General features: G+C 42.3%; 1 non-coding gene across 1 annotated transcript; it reads right to left on the bottom strand.

Annotated features, from left to right (window-relative positions):
- Positions 1 to 2,899: 2,899 nt before the first annotated feature.
- Positions 2,900 to 2,974, bottom strand: Trnas-cga (transfer RNA serine (anticodon CGA)). Its single transcript has one exon. It is a non-coding gene; the product is annotated as a tRNA-Ser (tRNA).
- Positions 2,975 to 25,507: the final 22,533 nt, after the last annotated feature.

Here is a 25,507-nt window from a genome sequence, read left to right as displayed (position 1 = left end):
TGTCTATCCATTGCGTTTATTAAATATCCGTAAAAGAGCAATAGACTTATGCTCCAGCCCTCTGGGATACCGATAGTGTCTCATCAATACTCCGCAGAGATTGAAAGCGTGGTTGATGGATGCGGGGCCGGCCACTGTGGTGGAGCGGTTCTAGGCGCATCAGTCTGGAACCACGCGGCTGCTACGGTCGTAGGTTCCAATCCTCCCTCGGGCATTGATGTGTGTGATGTCCTTAGGTTAGTTAGGTTTAAGTATTTCTAAGTCTAGGGGACTGACGACCTCAGATTTAAGTCCCATAATGCTTAGAGTCAGTTTTGATGGAAGCGGAGACTGGGAAAAATGCGCCAGTCTCCGATCAATAAATTTTATATGAATGTTTAACATTAAACTCTAGTATAATATCTCACCGTTCCCTGGAGGTGAGAGAGTCATTTGGCAGTAGTGTTAAAATTACAAACGTTTCCGTTTTTCCACGTATGCTTTTTACATTAGTATGAGAGGATAAGGCAGAGACATTGCTTTAAGCTGGTCCCTCTTGCCCCTTGCCGTGTATATCATCGAAAGAAGCGAAAACAAAATTAATTACCGTACAACAAATGGCATAGGCCTATTCTACATATATAGTAAATGACAAAAAAAAGTGAAGTGCCCAGAAGGAGAAGAGGAAACAAAATGAAATTTCATGGGTAGGTGATGTTATTGTTGTGGTTACAAAGTCAAGTCAGATTTACAAAGAACATACAGTATGAGTCCTATTTATGTGACATTGTACGTCATGTTATTGTTGTGGTTATAAAGTCAAGTCAGATTTACAAAGAACATACAGTATGAGTCCTATTTATGTGACATTGTACCCCCTCTGACACGAATGAATGCGCTGACTCGGTTGCGAAAGTTTTCATAAAGCCATTGAATTCTTTACTGAGTCAGGCTGGCCCACAACTGTTGTAACTGGTCCTCGATATCCTGGATGGCACTGGGTCCGAGCTACTGCCACACATGTTCTGTCGGGATTGGGATCTGTGGTCCTTGCTGGCCACAGGAGTACCTCATCATCATGTAGAAAGTTTCCAGAGATGCTTGCCATATGTCGACGAGCATTGTCTTGTTGGAATATTAAACTTCGACTCTGCCTCATGGGAGCTAACACATGAGCAAGCTCATGTTCACGACTTACGTTCTGCCCTTACACTTCCATCAGTCACTGCCAGACGTGACCTGAAGTCTTCCCCGACGGCTCCGATATCAGGGCTCGAGGAGTAATGCTGCTGTGGCTCTCAAAAACATTACAGCAATGGGACTTCTCCCCTCCTCGCTGTCATTCTCTTTGACGACAGTCGTACGAGGTACTTCAGAATAGCGATTCATCGTTGAACATAATGCGACATTATTCGTCTGCAGTCTATCCTTGCGACCGTCCCATGCGGTGATCACATGTGGTCCGCACGATCCATGAAGAACACTACGTCCGTCATCACGTTCCAGTACCGTCCAACATCGGGCCAGAGTCACATCCAAATACCCTACAAATCTGATACTACACGAGTCGGCCACACACCACACACACTTGCGCGCCAGTGGCCGATTAGTTTTCTTACTGACGCTGACCAACGCTGAAAGCAGAATTCACAAGAGAATTATATTTTTTACGTTTTTTAGAGATATTTTGTACCATTATTTAAAAAGATATAGCCGGTACTCTTCATGGAGTGGAATTTCTGCAGTGAAATGTCGTTTATATCCCATAACTATACACTTAATCCCTCTTTTTTTAAGTAGTTCGCGTTGCTTTGGAAAAAAGTATGTATTTGTTTTTTCTTGATTGTGCTAATTATGGTATTGAGAAACAAAGTTGTTTCTGTCTTGTCATCAACTGCAGAAAAGATGCGCATTCATTTGGTGTACATACCTGTAATGTCCAATTTTAAGGCCTATTAGACAGTCTACAACCTAAACCCTAAGTATCATTACAGAAGCTGCGAGAGTGATATGTCGCTAGATTTCTTCGATGTATAGGACGAGAACGCTTCGTTTTACAGCGTGCTACACGAATAACAGAGACAGCCGTAGACGTCTGCAACGACACGGACAGTGTCGTAATTTGCGTTATAGGGCGCAGTACTGGCACAGTTGCGGTAAGTGCGTGTAGCGGCCCGCAGTAATTGCCGGGCAGCGCCGCGGTGCCGGAGGAGACGAGGACCCGCCGTGTGTCGGGGCCGTGACGGGCGGCGGCTGTCGGCGCGCGATGGTATCTGCGTGAGGCAGGGCGCTGCGGGAACTTGGCGTGTTTGTTTGTGTTGCGTTTAAGGACTTTTTGTGTTCGCGCCGGGGGTGCGGGCCACGATGAATGACCCCGGCAGGCTCTCCGCGGCGCGCAGCCATTCACCAGTCGGGGCCCTCGCCCTCGCCGTGACGAGTTCGCCGTATCCGTCTGCACCGTACGCTCCCTGCCCTGTCCGTCAGCGTCGCCAGCAGCTAAATATACAACAGAGGAGTCCGCGTCTTTCCGCTTTACTCTCAACTCGCTTCGCCATTCCTTGCTTCAAATTTAGGATGAACCCCAACTCGAACGACAAAATTTCAGAGGCTGTCCAGGGATGTATTCTGGGTGTTTAAGTACCAAAGTAAAAATACTTCTACCGCAGAACTGTTTTAAAAGACTGACTCAAAAGTGGGGTATCAGCTGCCCCATTCTGCTTTCCTAAGTACCTTTAAGAATTTTCAAAAAAAAATTGGTATGCGAACGTATTCGTGCGTTTTTATGCTGAGAGAAAACGAGGCAGTGGCAGTGGCAAATAGATAGAAAAGTAATAAACACTGTTAGCTATTCCAGAATGAGATTTTTCACTCTGCAGCAGAGTGTGCGCTCATATGAAACTTCCCGGCAGATTAAAACTGTTTGCCGGACCGAGACTCGAACTCGGGACCTTTGCCTTTCGCGGGCAAGTGCTCTACCAGCTGAGCTACCCAAGCACGACTAACGCCCCATCCTCACAGCTTTACTTCTGCCAGTACCACGTCTCCTACCTTCCGAACTTTACAGAAGCTCTCCTGCGACCTTGCAGAACTAGTCCTCCTGAAAGAAAGGATATTGCGGAGACAAGACAAAGGTCCCGATTTCGAGTCTCGGTCCCGCACACAGTTTTAATCTGCCAGGAAGTTTCATATCAGCGCACACTCCGCTGCAGAGTGCAAATCTCATCCTGGAAACATCCCCTAGGCTGTGGCTAAGCCATGTCTCCTCAATATCCTTTCTTTCAGGAGTGCTAGGTCTGCAAGGTCGCAGGAGAGCTTCTGTGAAGTCTGGAAGGTAGGAGACGAGGTACTGGCAGAAGTAAAGCTGTGAGGACGGGGCGTGAGTCGTGCTTGGGTAGCTCAGGTGGTAAAGCACTTGCCCGCGAAAGGCAAAGGTCCTGAGTTCGAGTTTCGGTTGGGCATACAGTTTTAATCTGGCAGGAAGTTTCACTGTTAGCTATTAGTGGTTGTGGTATAGAACAAGCGAAAGAGACAGTTGCACGGTGGGAAAAAGAAAGGGACACAGTGGCAGTGGAACATGGCTGGCAGTGACAGAACGGTGCTAGGAAAAGTATGAATGAGACAGTGCCAGTGGGAGCGAAATAAGGAGCTAAGAGCATTCTTCCGCTGCTTCACTTCTTTGCTCTGCTAAAGCAGAGCATGTCACTCATATGAAAATAACTTTATAGGTCAGCAAAATATTGATAGTTTGCTTATGAGAAATTGAAATAACGCAAAACTATATCATTTTACACCTTAGTCCGGACTTTACGTGCACAAATGTGGTGCATGCTGTTTAGTTATACAAGAACATGGCGTTTTCAGACCCCTTATGATGACAATGGAGACACTTTACCGTACATTTGTTCGTTATACCTGACCGCAGCTCGCGGTCTATTGGCTAGGTTTGCTGCCTCTGGATCACGGGGTCCTGGGTTCCATTCCCGACCCGGTTGGGGATTTTCTCCGCCCGGTGACTGAGTGTTTGTGTTGTTCTGCGAGGTGGCGCAGTGGTCAGCACACTGGACTCACATTCGGGAGGACGACGGTTCAATCTCGTCTCCAGCCATCCTGATTTAGGTTTTCCGTGATTTCCCTAAATAGTTTCAGGCAAATGCCGGGATGGTTCCTTTGAAAGGGCACGGCCGATTTCCTTCTCTAACCCGAGCTTGCGCTCCGTCTCTAATGACCTCGTTGTCGACGGGACGTTAAACACTAACCACCACCACCACCATAAGCTCCTTAAGGCTCACCGTAGACCACTTCTAATGCAAAAGGAACCAAGCGATATGCTCCATTTGCCTAGGCTGAAGGAACTGTGTAATACTCAAATTCTTACCCTGTATTGTCCGCAGCTCGCGCTTCCCGCGGACGGGGTCCCGGGTACGATTCCCGGCGGGGTCAGGGATTTTCCCTCCTTCGAGATGACTGGGTGTTGTGTCGTCTTCATCATCATTCATCCCCATTACGGTCGGAGGAAGGCAATGGCAAACCACCTCCGCTAGGACCTTGCCTAGACGAGGGTGCGGGTCTCCCGCATCGTCCCCTATGCTCTTCGGAGTATGTGACCTCATCATCGCCACTGTAGGACAGTTACAGCAAGATGATCCTTTTGTTAGGTACAGAAATTGTCCCTGGCACAAGGTCTATCCAAAACACTTGACCCCACATTTATATCAACCATAGAACTTCAGGTGTGAACCCTGGAAAAATCCCGACTTTACGCGCGGCGTTTTGGAACATATTAGATAGCATGCGTACCGAAAAGGAACTTGTGGTCTCAGATAACTCGTTACAAATAGTAAGCTCAGCATAACGTTAAATGGGAACATTTTACGTTAAGCTTCACCGTGACTTATGAATATCAGTTGTAACTACAACTCCCTGTAACCAATCGCAAGTTATTTTTTATTTACACCACACGTTTCTGAGGATTAAACTTCCATCATCAGGTGAGCTTATGTCAGTTAATAAGACACGTGTGTACAGTGTGTAGAGGTTTCGGTTAACTTCTGAAAAAAACAAAACACAGCTTATTTGAAAGGCTCGAAGTTTTGTGGACGTCTTCGATTGCAAAGATGTGAAAATCTTGGAACGACCCGGCCTATACCGGACCGTTACGCGTCAGGATGAACTAGATAAATGGTGAAGGAGGTTGCAGATTCACACCGGGGCGTGCAGTTAAACAGTGGTAGTACTACTGAGACGCATTTATTCAAGCTGCCTTATAATGCCCACCGACCCGCTTCAGGGCCAGATTTTGTGCCTGCAAACGCAGCCGATTGTGGAATTCGCTGACGAAAGGAATACGCCTAACGTCCGTTGTCCTGAACAGTGGGCGGCAGCAGCCGCGGCGCCGCGTGGGTCGTCAACAGGCGAAGATGAACACGACCAGGGCAGACCTTCAGGACCTGCGTCAGCCAGCCACCACCTCGAGTACTCATCGTTCCCGGCCTGTGCTTCGGTGCGGTAGCCCCGACACTTGTTCTGAAGACGAGCAGCAATGCCCGTGTGACCCCCCTCCCCCCCCCCCTTCCAGGGTAGACAAGGGCTGTGGCTGACAACGTGTAGGTGGTTAGAAGGCCGCGAGTGCGCGTCTTCTCCAGCCGGATCGTAGACAGTTTGCATGCCGTCCATCGAAGTCCCTCAGAGGGCAGAGGCTGTCCGGACAGCAACTTCCAGCATCGGCGAATTTTCGGTAAGTCCCGCAGTCACCACGCCACAGGTATGGCGCGCCTCATGTTGTATGTTGTAGTTAACCGGGGACCTAGAAACGACGGAGAGGCTCCGTCCCCACCGCAGCCGCAGTGGCCCGCCCACAACCCCACGACGACTACTGCAGTCCACTTCACCCCTCCGCAGTCCCACACCGAACCCAGGATTATTGTGCGGTTCGGGCATCGGTGGACCCCCCAGGGAACGTCTCACACCAGACGAGTGTAACCCCTGTTTGCGTGGTAGAGCAATGGTGGTGTACGCGTACGTGGAGAACTTGTTTGCGCAGCAATCGCCGACATAGTGTAGCTGAGGCGGAATAAGGGAAACCAGCCCGCATTCGCCGAGACAGATGGAAAACCTTCTAAAAACCATCCACAGACTGGCCGGCTCACCGGACCTCGACACAAGTCCCCCGGGCGGAATCGTGCCGGAGATCAGGCGCTCCTCCCCGCTCCCGAAAGCCTTGCGTTAGAAAGCTCGGCTAACCGGGCGGGCCGCCACTTGTTGGAACTCGATATGTCATCAGTAGACAGGCAGGCAGCCGATCTTCATCACCAAATGATAGACGTGGTTTCTCTGAAACTCAAAAGCCTGTCTTTCTCTTCGGTTCGAGACGCAGACAGAATGACGGCACTACTGAACCCCTTGAGCCCCTAAGTTTGATTATTTACACTCTTATACTACTGACGTAGTCCTGCTGGATAGCGGGTTTACCATATTACTTTTTCCTAGCTCACTCTGCTCCGAGCTTGGTTAAACTTAAAACGAGCGAGTTCCTTGGTAGAACGCAAGTGCTCTGAGTGACAAAGTATTCCTTCACTCTTGGTGACACTGATTCGCAGAGTGCGCAGTTCTACTCACCTTGGCCTTGGCCGGTGTGCCAACCTCGTCTGGTCGGAATGTTTCGACGTATTGTCAACAACACTGTCCATTGGTTTACGTGATCAGCACATCGTTCGTCCTGGCCTCTACTGCCTGGCCGCGGCTTGAAATAAACTTTAAAAATTTACACTTCGCGCGCCTTACGTGTTCGGGGTGCAGCAATCTTCAGGAACCTTCCCTGTCGTGTTTACATCATATTCGTGTGGCACACTGGCCTAGTGCATGTCTTCCAATACCACACCAATTTGACGATTTGCGTGTCCTTAAGCCACCCCAATTCTCCAGCCGGGTGAAAGGGGACCTACAGATAAACATGAACGCCAAACCACGTGTCTGGCATCTCTTCGCATAGGTGAGACGCGAAGTCTTGGTTAAAACGCAAACTAAACATCGAAGGTCCGGCCCGGTTTCGAGCTCTCCTATACAGGGAAGTAATTAAAGATTATTAGAAGCTAATAAGTGTATAGAACATATAAAATAATAATAACAAATGAAATCTTCCCTTTGAAATTAATTCTCTTTCTCAATAATAATAAGTGCAATCTTCGCATACAAATTTAAATGCTGCTTATTAAAAGTGATTTGCTGGTTATTTCGACGAAACATAGAATGTGTCGTCGTCGTGGCCCAATAACCCAAAACTGTTCCTTACCTTTTTTACTGTTACTGGATCGCCATCTGACTGCTACATCGAACTGCGACATGAATATACTTACTCTGGTTTACTATACTCTATTAGCTGCTGGTGGGCTGTCATAATAAGTGGCTGTATTTGTTATCAAAGCTGACGTTATTCTTTAATAGCAAAGCTGACGTAATTCTTTAATTAATTTGACTGAAGTTACGTAATTCATAGTTAAACTATTTCTTGACAACGATAAAATTTTGCAAAGTTTTACGTTGATGGTTTTTGGGATGGATTGTAATCAGTAATGCAACATTGTTGGCAAAAATTATATTCTGAAAACGATTCTTCAAATATTTACTGTTGGTAATGAAATGATTTTACAAACGTTCAAATGGGACTTACTTTTTACAATAATCTTACAACTAGCATTGCGCAAACATACCTTCAGTAGTCTTCAATTTCTAAAAATTCAATAATATTAGTTCCTCTTATAATAATAGTTAGCTGATGTCTCTGTACATCGGTTTATAATCTCTTGTAAATCACAGCTGGTGGTTGGCAGGCACACCGCTCCTCTCAACCTCTCGCTTCAGACCTGCTACCGACTCGCTTTACATCTCGCTTACTACTGACTTCCTACGAACGCTAAAGTGCGGTCTCTCCCGCCAACAATGCATTCTGGTGCAGACAATTCCTGCTACCATAGCAAAATGTATGAATGCGCGGTCTTTCCCGCTTTTTCCTTAAAATGTATCCATAAGCGGTCTCTCCCGCTCTTTTTTAAAATTATATCAATGTGCGGTCTCTTCCGCCAACAGTACTTTGGTGCAGACATCCCTGCTACCACAATTAATTCCAAAATGACAAATATTAATTATTCCTACTTAATCCTATTAATAAAATAGAAACATCTTTCATAATGAAAATAGACAGTAGAAATATACACGTCTTACAACTGTTGAGGACATGTTCCCAATGCATTACACATACACTGCTGTCCTCACTGTGACCCAGAGCACAGAATATTAACTTAGAGTAAACGAAAGAAAGAGGAACGTAATGAGATGGAGAAGAATTGAAACTGTCGATAAAACTAATGTGAGAATTAGGTATCACAAACTAGACGAAATGAAGTTCTCCTTACTATTGTCGAAGATGGCACATAAAACGCAGGTTGGCAAAGCAAAAGTGGCAGTACTGCTAAAAGAATTCTAATAATGTCAAACTTAGCCACTAGTTCGAAGAAGAAGTCTCTGAGATTGTACGTTTGGGGCACAGCATTGTTTCAAAGTCAAACATGGACCGCCGGCCGCGGTGGCCGTGCGGTTCTGGCGCTGCAGTCCGGAACCGCGGGACTGCTACGGTCGCAGGTTCGAATCCTGCCTCGGGCATGGGTGTGTGTGATGTCCTTAGGTTAGTTAGGTTTAAGTAGTTCTAAGTTCTAGGGGACTTATGACCTAAGATGTTGAGTCCCATAGTGCTCAGAGCCATTTGAACCATTTATCAAACATGGACTATGCGAAAACAGGAAAATAAGAGAATCAGATCGTTTGAGATGTGTTGCTATATAGGAGGATGTTAAAAACTAAGTGCACAGATAAGATAAAAAAATAAGGAGGTTCTCCCCAAAGTCGATGAGGGAAGGAAGATATGGAAAACAATAAAAGGTAGAAGTGAAAGAATAATAGGACATGTATTAGGACATCACTGAAGAGAGCTGTACAAGGTAAACATTTAAATAACTGAAGACGTTGAGTGTAAGTACTACTCTGAGATGAAGGATTTGTCACAGGGGAGAAACTTGTGAGGGTTGCATCAATCTAGTCAAAGAGTAGTGACATAAAAAGACACAAAGATAAATGTTTGTAAGATATCAAATGAAATGCAATTACCTGAATGAATTTTCGTTCTACAGAGAATTTGGAACTTCCTTTAGGTTAAAACCGTCTACCGGACCGACACTCCAAACTGGGTCCTTTGGTACAGGTTTCAGGTTCAGGTCTCTGTTCTGCACACAGTTTTAAACTGGAAGGAAAATTCAACATGCAGTTACTCTATAATGAACGACTGGAGGCCAAAACACTCAGAAAATATCTCTGAATAACTACCGAAATTTTGTCGTTGGAATTGAGGTTCAGCCATTATAAAACAAAACGACGACTTAGGCAAGAAGGAGCCATACCCTGTTTGCTTAGGAACTAGGCCAAGGATACTGACGGTATTCGAAAGCACTGAATGGGGGTGGGGGGTTCAATGTCCGGGAAACAGATGTCATTTCAAACCTTGTGTTGTGCCGTAAAGTTTTTTTTAATACCCATGGCCCTGCTGGAGACAGTACGTCACCGACTTCCTCTGACTTGAGGTGGATCACTCAGGAGATTCTAGCTGGAATACAGACCACGGCACAACTTTTGTTTCCTCACGAGATAGAGAAATGTTAGTTGATGTCCAGAAAAGAAAGCTCGAATAGGAAAGTTATTCAGTTCCATTCCTGACAAAGTAAAGAAAGTATACAATCGCTAGAAAGGATAATAACGGGTTACATTATGTTTCTTATCGTAAATTTTCGGAGCTTATCAGTCAAACGTGGTCTGCTGTGATTCTAACACGGACCTATTAATTCTTTTAGAATATTTATTGCAGCAGTCTTTTCAACCTCTTAATGATCATCTTCAGATCTAAACATACAAAAAACCCTAAGAAGTATCTAGTAAGTATCCTTTACTCATAATTATACTTATGAGAGAAGAAGTTAGTTATTCCTGTGCCAAAAATTATAATTTAATTTTTATTGCGATTTAATACAACATTATAGTTGTTCCTCCCATTATAGCTTCCTACGTCTCTTATTTTCCAATCTTCCGCCTACAAATTGCTCTGCGACAAAGTTCTTCTGACTCGTTCTTCCCGTGTTGTTTTCAGGCGTCTCCTTCATCTTCTATTAATTGGAGCCCATTTCATCATCTTCTTATGCCATCTGTACTCACCGGAACATTATGCATGCCCATACCATCTCAGTCGTTTTGTTTGATTGTATTCTTCATAGAGGTGCCCATTTCATTCTCTTACGTATGACTTCATTTTTAATTGTATTCAGTGGTGTCAACTTAAAGCAACATCTTCAAAATCCCGTCTCCATTTAATTACGTTCCTCTTAATTTTTTTCAGTTATTTTCTACTGCTTTATCTGCTCCATACATTGCTGCACTTTCTACAATATTTTTAAATATCCGTATCTCCGTTTATGACCTAATGTATGTGCTCCACAAAACTCAATTTAATTGTTTGGCTGCTCGCCTACAATGGCCACTTTTACTGTGTTCGTCTATGTTGATTTTGTTTCCCAAATATTTGTAGGAGACCACAAACGATCTTACCCCAAAAGCAAACATCAGGTCTTCACTCATTTCTTAAGTAACCAAATATTTCATTTTCTCTAAATTAATGGCTAAACCCCTTTTACGATATTCTCTATGTAAATTTCTAACCACGTAATACATGTCATTCTTTGCAGAAATGGTTTGGTCATCAGCAATATGCAAAGCGAAGAGCCTGTCGTAATTTATAGATATTCCCGTACTACAAAAGGAACGTTTCGATAACCTTAAGGCAGAATTCACCTATATTTTTTAAAGCAAATATTTTCACATACTTCAAAACGTGCATATGTGTATGTGAATTCTTTATTCCAACTGAGAAGCTCCTAACGCATGCATTTGCATTTTGTTACTAATCCTACAGTACAAATTCATCAGTGGTTAGTCATTCATAGTAAGGAGCAAGGTCACCTTCGTGTAAATTAAAAAGAAATAGTATGACAAACTTGAATTAGTTGTGGATGATAGCACAACATCTTAACTGAATAACAAAATGGCTCTCATTTAAATCCTTCAGGGTGTTCTGCCGCATGATAAGATACATAAAATATGAAAATATCCGACGTTCCGGCTTCGTTGGAGGGGCCTTGCTGAGAATATTCTAGAATTTCAGAATTTTAAGTGAAAAAAGGATGACGCGACAGTTCACCCTGAAGGATTTTATTGGGACACACCGACATTGGAAGCTTACGTATTTATATAACAAAACATCCTTTATGTAACTGAATGTTACAAAATAATTATCGCCAACTGATGAAGGTTCTTATTCGACGTTTCAGCTTCAAGAGTAAATCTCGTAAAGAGAAAAAAATATATGAAACACATTCCAGGGGACAAGAAATGCAATATTTAGCGAATACGCCGGCAGATAGTGATTCAGAAATCAAAAGTATCGTCTCGGGTTCTGCTTTTTACCATTTCAATTTTATATATTGGAAACAGTGTTCAGTGGTGATGGAGCAACAGTGTATTTAATGAAAATAACTATGTGAAACCTTTTGCCCTGTGCTACTTACCAATTGACGAGTATTCTTAAATACTCCCTTCTTGATGATGAAAGAAAATCTGTGTATCTACTTATATTAAACAAGCATCTACGTTAAGGTTGGACCGCAGTTATCTTCTTCACGTTCATCAGATATGGGCTGTGATATCAAGACTGCAACTGTTAATTCATATGAAAAAATATAATTCCGTGTTATTCACAAAGTTTTTACTTCATCTCCTCCGCGCTTCTACGTAAGGTGTAAGATATAAATTCCATAGCTGTTCAACTGGCACGTATCGGCTATTTTCTTGCTCCTGCAAGACACAGCCTAACCTCGTGACCACCTCACATGCTGCTGCAAAAACTCACCATTCCTAGCCACTAAAACGGTTCTCCAAAAGATACCGTCCACTGACGATGATGATTTAATTGTCTAAAAGCACAGTGAGTGAAGAAAAACCCATGTAAATGACGCAGTTATATATCTCTTCCATTCCTTTTTCAAGTTTATATTTAGGATATTACAAAATTATCATTATCTATTTTAGATTGACTCATGGTGCTTACGAGCAGTTATCACACCACTGTACTGTGAGTCAAACTGTCTGAAAATGATCCTCAGTCGAAACGTAAATTGAAACGTAAGCCATTTTCAAAATGTAACATAAACGCTACATAGGTCGCTACTTTTCATTAGACCCACTATTGAAGACTGTCACGAAATTTAGAGCCCTCGAAAATGGTTGACTTTAGCGGTGTTTACCTCTTTTTCAGTTAGGAAATATCTTGAGCTCTGCGAAAGGTGCGTGCATGGTTCTTAGGTGCGTCACAACCGAACAGGCAGGGACCTGCGGTCGAAGTGGTCATTAGCGTCATTTGGTCTTCCCCAGCCTGCGACTGATCGCCACAGGGAGATAACAGGGCTGTCTGTTTCGAAGACGAGCGTGGTCGTGTCAAGAACAAGAAAGCTCAATAATTCATATTATTTAGTGGCCGTATTAAGTTAGAGATATAATTGATCAGTAAAAACAACCTCAAGAAATTTGATTCAATTGCATAGTAAACAGGCGCACAGTTATGAATATCAATGATACTACTTTGATTTAACATTATCCAACAACTTTATCAACGGCTTAAGCAGTGGAGGGGCAAGAGAGGGTGCCATATGCGACAGGGACTAGAAGGAGACGTGCTGCATGAGAGAGAGAACATCGCGTTATTACGTGTAAGAAATGCAGGTGCTCGTAAAAAAAAAAGTGTAACTAAACAAAAAACCGATATTATATTCTTTACTTTACATTTACTGTTAGTATTTGTTTGGGTGGTAATAAATAATTGCGAAATTTCCTGCAGACTGTGGGATTTTCTAATAGATATTAAACTAAGTTTGTAATTTAAATATTATTTCGCCATAATACAAATATGTAACTCGACCGAATTAAGTCTCTCTTACTACGAGTGAGAACTGAAAACCAAGATAATGCTTCCAACGTAATGAGTGTTTTTAAACATCGTTTCCATTGAATCCATGAATGAGAAAGATTCTGTGAAGTATGTCCTCGGGGAGGGGTGGAGGGGGGGGGGGGGGAAGGAGGATACTATTACAGGATAGGCTGACAAAGGGGAAGAATCAAGATGAGAAAGATAGCGCCTAGTTTACGCACATGGTGTTTTTTGTGTTGCATTTTACTGGAATACCTGTTCTGATGCTCTTACTCAAGTAATATTTCAAAGAGGGTAAACTATTAACATGAAATCGGAGTTGAAATAGCCATTTTCTTTCTTTACTCCAGATCTGGTGTCTGCAATGCCCAACAGATCGTTTATAAATTTTTCACTGTGCCCTTCCGCTTTTATCAACAACTTCTATCACTTTTAGAATTACCACTCTACAGTCTTTGGACATATTGTTTAAGCTGACAGATTATCGGATTCTTGTATCACAGAGGCTATGTTGCAGTTCTATATGGTTAAAATAGTTCTAGAGAATTCTAAAGTTACTTGTTGCATGTTAACGCTGATCCTGCTCATGGGCTACAATAGCTCATTAACACTGGTATAAACTGCCCTTATAAGGGAAACTCCCCATCCCATTCCCCTCAGATTTAGTGGTGAGATGGTCCAGTGAGTAGTCTGTCAAAAACTGGACACAGATCAGGCATGAAAACAGAAAGAAGGTGTACTGAACTGCGAAAAAAGAAGCAAAATGGAAACAGTGAATGGTCCAAGTTAAAGATGTGCAACAGCGAGTGAATCGCAAGAAACCGGCAGCCGTGGATGTGTGGTCACCGTGTTGGACTGCAAAGCCGCAGATCTCTGTACAAACCTCCCTCGTATCCCATTTTTTTCACAAAATTATGAACTTCCCGTCCGGTCTAGACGTATCTGTTCTCCTGCATTTTTGGAAATTGTTATACTATACACTGGTTATAGAATATGAGTCATGTGGTAAGAATATATTACTGTCGCAAGTAAATGTGATGATTTGTGAGAGCATGCGAGATGCCGCATAGGCCTCTCACACAAATGAAAACAACAAATAAACGGTTGTGAACTACGTTACAAGAAAGGATTTCAGGAGTCAAAACTTGCTGAGCGGAACGAAATAGTCATAACATGTGGTAGTTGTATAAAACAAATGGATGTATGTACGTCTGTAGGTCCCTTCCTTACATTTCGCTGTTGCAAACGGACGTTACACCACGACACAGAGGCAAAATTTGAATACAACGAACAGACTCGTCAATGACCGGAGGGACAGTTCATAATTTTGTGAAAAAAAGGGCATGAGGGATGATTTGAACACGGATCGACCTCTTCCCAGTCCTACACCATGACCACAGGGCCACGACGATCTGGCCATTTAAATTAGTTCTATATCGCACATCTTAAGCTTGGACCGTTCACTACTTTTATTTCGCATCTTTTTTCACAGTTCAGTACACCTTGTTCCTGTTTTCATACTTGATCCATGTTCAGTTTTTGACAGACAATCTACTGGACTATCTCTCCACTAAATCTGAAGGGGTGGGGGGGGGGGGGGGGAGGGGGAGTGCGACGGGGAGTTTGCCTTGTTAGTAAGGCAGCAGTTTTAACACCTACCGCAAACACTAAATTCGAGTTTTCACAACGAGTCATTCACTTTGTGGATGGAATAGTTGATGCCACCGCTTCAGTGTCTACTGTCCAGCTGAACACTTCCTGTGCGAAAAGCGCAGCTGTTAGCATTCCATTTTTAAATCACTTTTTAAATTGAATTTCTTATGAGTTTTATTAAAGAAATGTGTTTGTTTCTATAATGTACCATTTCCCTTTAATGCTGAGGACGTTCCGTTGGTTCTCTTCGTCCGTAGCAATTTCAGGAATTGATGTCTCGTTTCGCTCTCCCTATTAATTCCGTATTCTGAAAGAGATTCGATGCTATCAGTCGCTTTTTCAGAACAGAGTCCGTGGCAGATGAGCCTCATGTTTATAAACACTACTCACCGAATTCTTTCACGCTTTATTGGATTCATGCTTATTCTCCAAATGATCAAGGAAATGAAACTAGGTTGCGTTTTTTTTAATTTATACTTAATAAGAAACATGCCTGACCTTAAATATTAGCGAATGATAATTTTTTACATAATTCATGACATAACTTAAGCGTTTTCTGAGAAGGTGTGTAGTTCTGTTGTACGTTACAATAATTAAATGTTGACGATTTTGGAGATATGGTAGTTTATATTATAAAAATATTAATGTTGTTCCGCTTTAAGTTAATGGTTTTAGGAAATACTTGAGGAATCCAAACCATGTACGAATGTCTTTACTGGATTCTTAACATTAGTGTCCCTACAAAAAATGGAAACTGGCATCAAATGCTACCACTGCAGGAGGTCGCTACAGGTCCTAAACTATTGCCGCAAATAAATTTCTAAGCTTTAAAGTATTAACAATATAGTCTGTTATAAACAACCCTAACCAACAACCATGTATGTTGTACGTATTACCATATCGTAGCAAAAGAGAAAACCGAGGTACAGGTTTGGTATCAGTAGGAGGATCTGTTGTGCTCGGCATATGCGCTTTAAGTGTAAACATTAAGCTGGTTTTTCTTGAAGTCGGTGACTGTCTTACGAATTTCACAAAATTGTACATGTCTTCTGCAACATCATCACATCAGCATCAGCTTTATCTGCACTTTTCCATGCAGTACGATCTCAAGAGATACTTACCCGTATTACTCATGCATGGTTACTTATGCCATGTGCCCACCTTCCATTAGATAGTTTTGCTCTCTTCGTACCTCTTGGTATCCAGCGAAGAAGTTTTTTTGGTCCATTTTCCACATGTTCGCCTGACTACATGTCCCACCAACATCGATTTCTTTTTTTTATAAAATTTCAATTACACTTTCGTTCCAGTTTGTTCTCGTTTTGTTTTCCTTTGTTTCGTAGTAATTCGCTACAACATTTCGCCACAGCTCACACAGCTAGGCGTGCTAAAAACAGTATTACTCGGTAACTATAAAAAGCTGTATCGAACACATCAGATGATTAGTTTAGAAAACTACTTCTAGGTCACCAGAAGCTCAGGCTACTTCTAGTCTTATGTTTATTTCCTTTACTGTCCACCCAATCTTTGTCTTCATGTGCGTTCTAAATATAAAACCACATGAGCTGCTTCTGTAATTTCGTTTCAATTTGTATGATTTTTTCACTGTGTTGATTATACATTATTTTATTGTATTGATTTTCAGGCTTGCTCTTAGACTTGGGTTGTTAATTCTTTCATTATTTATCCAAATTTATCGACATTAGAAGTAAACAGTTTTATTTTCCAAATATTATGTCTCCCCCATGTGTTTCGGCATCATACTGTCATCTTCAGACAGCCACACGAAATCTATAAGATGTGTTACGCAGGCCTAATACACTTATTTTTAAGCACACTGGTTCTGCGCGCGAACTAGTTAAGTTGGGTGATTTTATTATATCGCCAGACCTAACTGGCTGAAAAAAAGAAAACTGTCTAAACCAACGAAAACATAACACTCCAAAACTTTTCCGTCTCACAACGGGGTGGTTTAACATGTGGTTATCTGAATATACCAAGGTGTTGCCGAAAGCATTTTGCTACAGGAAAGATTACGGTAACTTAAAGCGGTTACAGGTTTGTACATATTGCAGTACATCTGTTCTCACCTTGTATAGATCTTCGGAGAATGCAAGCAATAATATTGCATCAGCAAGAGCAAGTTGTTGATCACAAAATTACCACACTACGAAATGTTTCACCATCTGAAATAGTAAAATAACGTTTATGTTGTGTACAAATATTAGAATTCTTCAGGTGTTTGTACGTTAGACAGAAATCTCAATTTACCATTATGACCATTTACTGAAAATTCGAATGTAATTCTTTGATTGTACTGTTGCGATAGCAGTTCAATCTTTCTACTGGTAGTCTACTTTGCCATTACGTTTCACTTTTGTAGCGTGTATCTTAACAATGGTAGGGTTTCTGTCAGCTCCTTTGACGGATGCCGCACTAGTGAAACTATGAAGTATAGGGAGTGAGGCTTCTAGGGTCAGATTTCACAACGGTGTCACACTGTCTCTGATCGTCGTTTGGAAAGGAGCTGCCGGGGCTCTTTATGATGACGAACTAGCTTGCCTTCATGATGTATTTTCGCTGACAATAATGTGATAGTAAATCTGCTGTTCTGACGCATTATATTATCCCAAAACTGACTTCAACTATATCTACAAGTTTATTCCATAAGGGATTGCGTGGGGCATGGCACAGGAGACTTTGCATCATTATTTGTAGCTTTATCACTTATCCCGTTCTAGAATGGAGGAAGGACTGCTGATTGATGCAGTTGCTCAAGCAAGAATTCAACATGAACGAAGACATTGCTGGAAATATACATTCGAGGGTATATACGTATTTTGCTTCTATTCTTTTTTTTTTAATACAGGATGCGCCGTCACTTCCAGCATAAAGAGACAATTTATTCCGTAAAGAAGATGGGATAAGTCCAACAGATGCTGCAGGAAGATAAGCTCTCAAGGTTACTTATTAAGTGTGCAGGCCGAATCTTTCCGTGACGTGCGCAGTAATAACTCACGTGTTTTACACTGTCCCGTAAATTCTGCCCGTGTACGCCGGTCTCTCGGCTGCATCATCAATTGCTGCTCATGCATATAAACTGAATGTAGCTTCCACGAATCGGTACCTTATTCCATAGTTTTGGATTTCTGGAACCTTTTGACACTGTTCCTCACAAGCGTGCTCAAATCAAATTTGGCGTACGTGCAGTATCATCCGAGGTGATGATTGGATTCGTGATTTCGTGTGAGGAAGGTGACAGTTCTTAGTAGGCTAATTAACTGCAAGTCAGCTGGTGAAACCAAAGTAATACTGTGGTTTCCGAAGGAAACGTTTAGGCCCTTTGATATTCTTAATCTATAATATAAACGGTTTTGGACACAATCTGAGTAGCTCTCTTGGATCGTTTGCAGATGATGCCGTCGTTTACAGTCTACCAACGTCACTGAAAGATGAAAACTAATTACAAAATAATTTAGACAAAATGTCAGATGTTGCGAAAAGTCTAATTGATCACGAACAATAAAAAGTGTTAGGTCCTTCATATGAATTTCTTTAAATTACTGTTACACGATAAATCACAGAAATTTAAAGCCGTAGATTCAATTAAACACCTAGCGATTACAGATGCAAACAACTTACACTGGAACCATCTCACAGAAAATCTTATGAGGAAAGTGGGCCAAAGAATACTTTTTATTGAAAAAACACTTAGAAAGTGCAAAAAATCTGCCAAAGAGATTGCATACATTACTCCTCTATAGCACTGCTGCGCGGCATGGGATCATTATCAGATAGATGTGACGAAGGACATCAAAACAGTTTAAAGAAGGGCTGCTAGTTTTGTAATATCATGAAATAAAGGGGTGTCACGATATGATAAGCGAGTTTGGGTCATAAAAAGTGAAACAAAGCAGTCTTTCGTTGCGGCGAGAGATTTTCAGCAGCTTTCTCCTCCAGTGACGAATATTTTGTCGAATTGCATCTACACAGGTAGAAATGACTGTCGTATTAAAAGAGGAGAAATCACGAGATCACTTTTGCAGATTTAGAACATTTTTCACTCGTGTTATTAGTGGAACGACGGACAAATAGGCGGAAAGTCACCGTAAATCGATTTTCCGATAGATCCTGGGGCGACAGCTGTTTGTGAAACTGTATACAGTACAGGTGGCACCTTCATTTGTATTCGTAAGTCTTACTTGAGTTTCCCTGCTACATTACACCATACAGACCGTCCAACACACTGTGGTATATATGGGGCGGAGTAGGTGGAAGGGAGGGTGGATATCGGATCATCTTCTTTATACAACTCACAGAACAAACAAAAAATCGGTGTCCGCTCTGCTGAATCTCTTTTCCCGCTTATGGTGAGAATGGCAGCAAGATCACCTGATATTATAGAACGGCCTGAGGATGGGTTAATGTAACACCGAAACAGACTGCGAATAAAATAATACATGTAAATACAGTCCATACGGTATAATGCATTCCTGACATAACGATCTAGTCTGGAAGTGGTTCTGTGCACCCTCTGCCTCATTCTGATGCAGTAATATGACTACTGTTGGCAACACCTGAGGTGCACCTGAGGAATAACTGTCCACCAATTTCGTACAGCGCGTGCTGAGAAGATTTTCTCGCAAGTTTAGTGAGCTGTAAGAAAGAAGTTCTCAGCCTCGGGAATTCAGTGTTTCAGGTGCAAAGAGAACGCTTGTTACTGTGATCGGCGCTGCCCGACTTGGCAGGCAGCAAGTTTGGGACAGGGCTGGGTTATACCATTAACTGCCGTGCAGGCCACTCGGGGCCTGAAAGCTCCGCTAATGTGGCCACTGTGGCCGTCCTTCCCGGAAACGCGGCTATCAGCACGCCAGCCTCCTGCGGCTTTCACCGTTTGTTGTCACAGCCAACTGCCCTGAGCAGTTCTGCAATCCTCAGGAATGCCGGGTGAGCAAGCGGCTGAATGAGGCACCGGCTATTCGTGCTACCTGGGGAGCAGCGACAAGGGTGCTATTATCACACGAACCGCTACACGTGGATACTTTCTAAAGGGAGCTGATGCTGTGTTGTCACGTTTGACAAGAACAAGAACAGCCTAAACTACTGTCGCTGATAGTTCTGGTCCTAAACAAAAACCGAAGAATCAATCTTCATGAATGAAAACTCTTTTTCCAGTTGTAAAAGTAGAGCTCAATAGTTTAGGACAATGCACTAATTATTGCAATTAAAGTAATTTCTCTTAATTGCTGTTGGCCTTTATTACTGAGACTTATCCAGTTTCTGTAATTTGTTTTACATTTATCAGTGGCTAGGTGCATCGCGATAAATTGTCAAGACTCAAAAGCATGAGAAGCTTTGTCTCATTTCCTGAAAGTGTTCGACCCATCGTGCAATCAATTAAAAAAAGAAAAGGATTGCGGCTTTTTTGGAGTATTTCAGTTGTACGGTTGCCCATACGAAACAATTTTTTTCATTTTTATTCAAGTTAAATAAAAGCAGAGTTCCGCGTTCCGGCTCTAGACGGGCCAATCGGCTCCGACCGACCGCCGTGTCATCCTCTGCCAATGGCGTCATTGGTTGCGGTATGGAGGAGCGTGTGGTCAGCACACCACTCTCCCGGTCCTTGTCGGATTTCTTGACGTTGTAACAACTACTAATGGGGCGAAGAGCTCCTCAGTTCGCCTCACAAAACTAAGTGCACCCCGTAACAGCTCTCCCACCAGGAAAAATACTTGGCAGTACCTGGAATCAAACCCGGGTCCTCTGCACGGCAGTGACCGCTCAGCTACAGGGATGGATTTAAAATTAATTTACGAGACATAAAAATAATGTCGTGTTCCAACCGACTACTAAACTGTCGCACTGACACTCATTTAGAAAACCTATTTTTAGGCAAAAAAAAAGGTTCAAATGGCTCTGAGCACTATGGGACTTAACATCTGAGGTCATCAGTCCCCTAGACTTAGAACTACTTAAACTGAAGCGCCTAGAACCTCTCCGCCGCATCGGCCGGCTTTTAGGCAACACCTTTGCTACATTAGGCCAGAAGTCTGCTCTGGTACAACCGTTTTAGTCCCTTTTCTGTTACCTACTTCCATCTACAAAATGTATTTTATGTTAACGATCTCTGTTTTCGTGTTTCCAATCTGTCTACGACATCACATGGTTTCTCCACAACGGAATGTGCTGAGTAACTCTGAAGGGCACCGCCACTGACATACCCAATTTGCAATGGTTTACAGCTCACGGGCAAGGTACTAAATACTTTATGTAGTTATTTTTCTGTTTCTGTGTGTACGTTGAAATAAAATTATCAGTGCTACGATTTAGGTGTAACATTTTGGTGATAAATATATGAAATACAAATCTGACGACTTGTTGTGATAAAGGCGACGGTAGTGACATTACAGCGATGTGGCGCTATTGTATCTATCGATTTCCTGGAGGGCTGCGAGGGAATGCCCGTGTGACTGCTTTAATGAAGTCGCTTTTGAATTCCTCTTCTTTCTGTCACAGACAGTCCTGAAGATTTATCCCCCATACAGCTTAGAGATGCCGTGGCATTGCAGTCTCACTCGCAGAGCGTTGCGTGAGACAAATAACGACACGTATTGCAGTTACTTTATTTACATATATTTATCCTTATTGCTGATCCATCACGTAGCTAATTAAATGCCGTTTTCCTAAAGTGCAAAAGAAAATAACGTACTCCAGTGCAGGTTGACCAAGAAACGTTGACTGGTAAATCCCGACGAAAACTCCGCACTGTTGCATTCATAACGCTCTCTTCGTAAGGATCGCCGGTTGCACTTAGGCTAGCGAAACATACTGAAAATTTTCAATACTAGGCGAGGATGCAAATGGGGGTTGTGAGGAGCTGTGCGAGTCGACCAATCCTAATAAAGTTTAGTGGAAGTGTTTGTATTTCCATACAACTACTAATTTCCAAATATAACAGCTAACGTTCGGAGAATAAAACGGCATGAAAACAAAGAATCTCGGAAATAACAAAGAATTGCAGAAATCATGACCCACGTTTAATCAGTCAAAAATAAAGGCCGTAAATTCAACTAAAGACCTAGGAATCATAATTACGAACAACTTAAATTAGAAGGAACACATAGAAAATGTTGTGGGGAAGGCTAACCAAAGATAGCGTTTTATTGGCAGAACACTTAGAAAATGTAACAGAGCTACTAATGAGATTGCCTACACTAAACTTGTTCCTCCCCATTTAGAATACTGCTGCGTGGTGTGGGATGCTTACCAGATAGGATTGACGGAGTACATCGAGGAAGTTCAAAGAAGGGCAGCACGTTTTGTATTATCGAGAAAGAAATAGTATCACCGAAATGATACCGGATTTGCGGTGGACAGGGTTAAAACAAAGGATTTTTTCGCTGCGGCGTAATCTTCTCACGAAATTTCAATCACCAACTTTCTCCTCCGAATGCGGAAATATTTTGTTGACGCCGACCTACATAGGGAGAAACGATCCATGGAATAAAGGAAATCAGAGCTCGCACGGAAAAATATAGATCTCTGTATGTCCATCTTTCCAGAGATGATTGCGGGACTCGGCTGTTCGTTACAGGATGTCAAATAACATCATTCAGCCGTCAAGTTACCAAACTTATTTTTATTTGGCTACCAATTTCGGCGTTTTGCAATGCCATCTTCAGGCCCCTGACCAACGTGTGGGAAGATCCACTTCAATTCTGGTCAAAACAGTGGCCAACAATACTGGTAGTAGATTTTTGCTAGCTATAGCGGTCACTTCAACCAGATGATGGTTGAAGTGATTGCTACAGCAAGCAGAAATCTAGTAATACCAGTATTGCTGTCTCCTGTTTTGATCAGGACCGAGGTGGAATCTTCCCACGCGTCGGTCAGGAGCTTGAAGATAGCATAGTAAATCGCCGAAACTAGTAGCCAAATAAAATGAGTTTGGTAACTTGACGGCTGAAATGTGTTTGATTTGAAATCCTGTTAAATATAGGTATTTATTTTCCCCGCGCGTTGTACGAGATTGGAATAACAGAGAATTATTGTGATGGTGCCTCGATGAACCCTCTGCCAGGCACCTAAATGTGATTTGGAGAGTATCCATGTAGATGTAGATGTAATACAGGACATTTTCAGTTACTTCTGTAAGCATCTGCCCACTTGGGCTGGTTACTCCAGAAGATCCTGAAAAAGATCCCAACAGAAGGGTCGAAACGTGATGTGAAGAAGACATATGAAGGAGGCCTAGAACCCAGAAGACATTTTTTCGATTTTAATACAGTTTTAAGATGAAACTTTGCTCTGCCATCACAGTATTCACGCGTGCTTCTCTTGCTTCATACGTTTACGGACGTTTCCAGTGGCTTTGTGGCCGCAAAAGTATCATGGCTGTGTAGCGATTACTGGTGAGGTGTTGGTACCGCCTTTGTAAAAACGTCCCACCTTCTGCGCTTTGATACTGAAGAAGCGCAAATCGCTTATCTTTGCAGGGGGCGTGCCTGAGATATGTTGGTACTTATCGTATGCTGTTTACATCCCGGTCTGTCTCGTCGCAGTCATGATGGCCACCGTAGCCATCATAGAGGTACTGAAACTACTTCACGTCCTTAGAAGACAGTGGTTAATGTGAGGTATGTATAAGTTGTCGTTTGATAGCTGTGAACATCGGTAATCGCGACCCAATTCTGTCTCTTTTGACATGATTAACTTCATCTTGCAAATGCAGGTGACATCACACGTATTCATATTTAGGGTGCTAAAGCTTCGCACCCTCCAATAGGAAGATATCTGCAGTTTTCGCAACTTAAAACTGGAGAATGTCAACTTCATTACTCAGAAAAACCCAGAGGCCAGTCACTAGCACCATTATTAATGGAAGTATGTTACTGGTCTACAGCTAAAGACATTGGCGTCTACGTAACGTCGATGATTATGTATACAAAGCATTTAGTATGTCAACAGAAACAGCCACTTCATTCACAAGGATTGATACGCTAATACCCAGAAATCCGGTGGCAGGACTCATCAATACGGTAACGTATATACTGCTCAGTTCCCTGGCTCAGAAATCTCCTTTGTGAATGTATCGTCTTCACTTGATCACGTTTACAGATCGTGTGACGTATTGTTTTGTTGTTTCGCGCAATTCACAAAGTGACTCTGTCTTAGAAGCATGGACAACATTCATTAGCTAGTGGACTGTTAGGACAGAGTGCTGACGTTTGTCTTCCCGAAACATTACAACTTTCTGCTTGGAAAGGACTGCCTTATACAACAAGATCTGAATCTACGTAATGCCACTGTTGGAGGCTTAAAATATTTTACAGTAGTTTTCATTCAGAAGTTTTGAATCACTGGCATTCTGCAGTTATCCACGTACAACCTGGTGCTGTAGTGATGTGTAACAGCGCACTTCACAAAAACGAGCGTCCTACGATTATAGCATTAGGGAGTCATAATTGGAACCAGTTACTCATAAAAATAATAGTTTTTAACAATTTGAGAGGATATGAAATGGAACGAACGCGTAGACTCAATCATAGGTAAAACAGTCGGCACATTTCAGTACATTGGCAGAACCCTAGGAAAATGGAGTCACTCTAATACTTGCAAAATACTCGTACATTCTATTCTAAAATAATGCTGAAGTGTGTCGGATTCATGTCAAAGAAATCTAATAAGGAAAACTGAACGTATTCAAGTATTCAAAGTATGGTAACACATATGATCACTGGTTTGTTTGACTCACGGGAGAGCGTCATGCAAATGCTGAAAAACCCGAACTGGCAGAAAGCAAACGTAACTATCCCACGAAACCCTACTTACAAAGTTTCAAGAAAACGTATTTAGTGAAGAATCTAGTAATATACTACCGTTCTCTACGTATCGCTCGCATAGCGCCCGCAAAGAAAACGTTAGATTAATTGCAGCGTACGTAGAAGCATTTAAAGTCATTCTTTCCGCGTTCCTTACTCGAAGAATACGGAAAGAAACCAGAATGACGGTTATCATGCGACGTACCGAGACATTTCAGTGTGATTTACTGATGTGGCTGCAGATTTACGTGTCGATCTGGCGGCATCCAGTATGTATGGTTAGGCTCGGCAACGTATGTTCCAGCAATAATGTGCGACATTAATATCGTAATCTTCGGTATGGTGCAGCATCTTTCTCAGCGTATGGAAAACACTATTGCGACGGAAATTAAATTCAGTCACTGTTCTGTACCGCCGGCGACGAGATGTTTCGGTTGCTGGTTACGTATGATATAAACATACCTGAAAGCGACGTGTTATATCCCATACAGAAATATTTAAATAAAAACGTAAACCGGTTTGTTTTATTTTGTTTTAGGGCGCAGGAACAACTAGGGTTATACGCACCCGTGTCTAACCTATAGAATAGGAAGACAAAGAGAGAAGTTAAAAACGACTAGACGTTAATCCTACTAGACGGAAGAGAAGTCAACTAAAAACAGGGACGTGGAGAGAGGTCTATGAAATACGCCATAAAGAAACGGAGGTCCTAAACATAAATTTTTCCGCACTATCTTGTGTCTTGTTAAAACTTTTTAGCTGTTGGGATTTGTAATCAACTAGCAACACAACAAACAACTTCAATACAGTTAACGCTAAATTTGGTCTCTGTTCTTTGCGTTCATCCCAGTGAATTTTGCCAATAGCATTTCAGCTACCATTTGATGGTTTTGATATATTTAAAGTGAGTTGTTAACAGTACACATATGAAGTACTTCTTTTCATTCGCATCGCACTAAGTACGGTTTAAAGTCTGTCTGAC

Source organism: Schistocerca serialis, chromosome 1 (genome assembly GCF_023864345.2).
Source record: "Schistocerca serialis cubense isolate TAMUIC-IGC-003099 chromosome 1, iqSchSeri2.2, whole genome shotgun sequence".
NCBI lineage: Eukaryota > Metazoa > Arthropoda > Insecta > Orthoptera > Acrididae > Schistocerca > Schistocerca serialis.
This window is presented reverse-complemented; position numbering and strand designations above follow the sequence as displayed.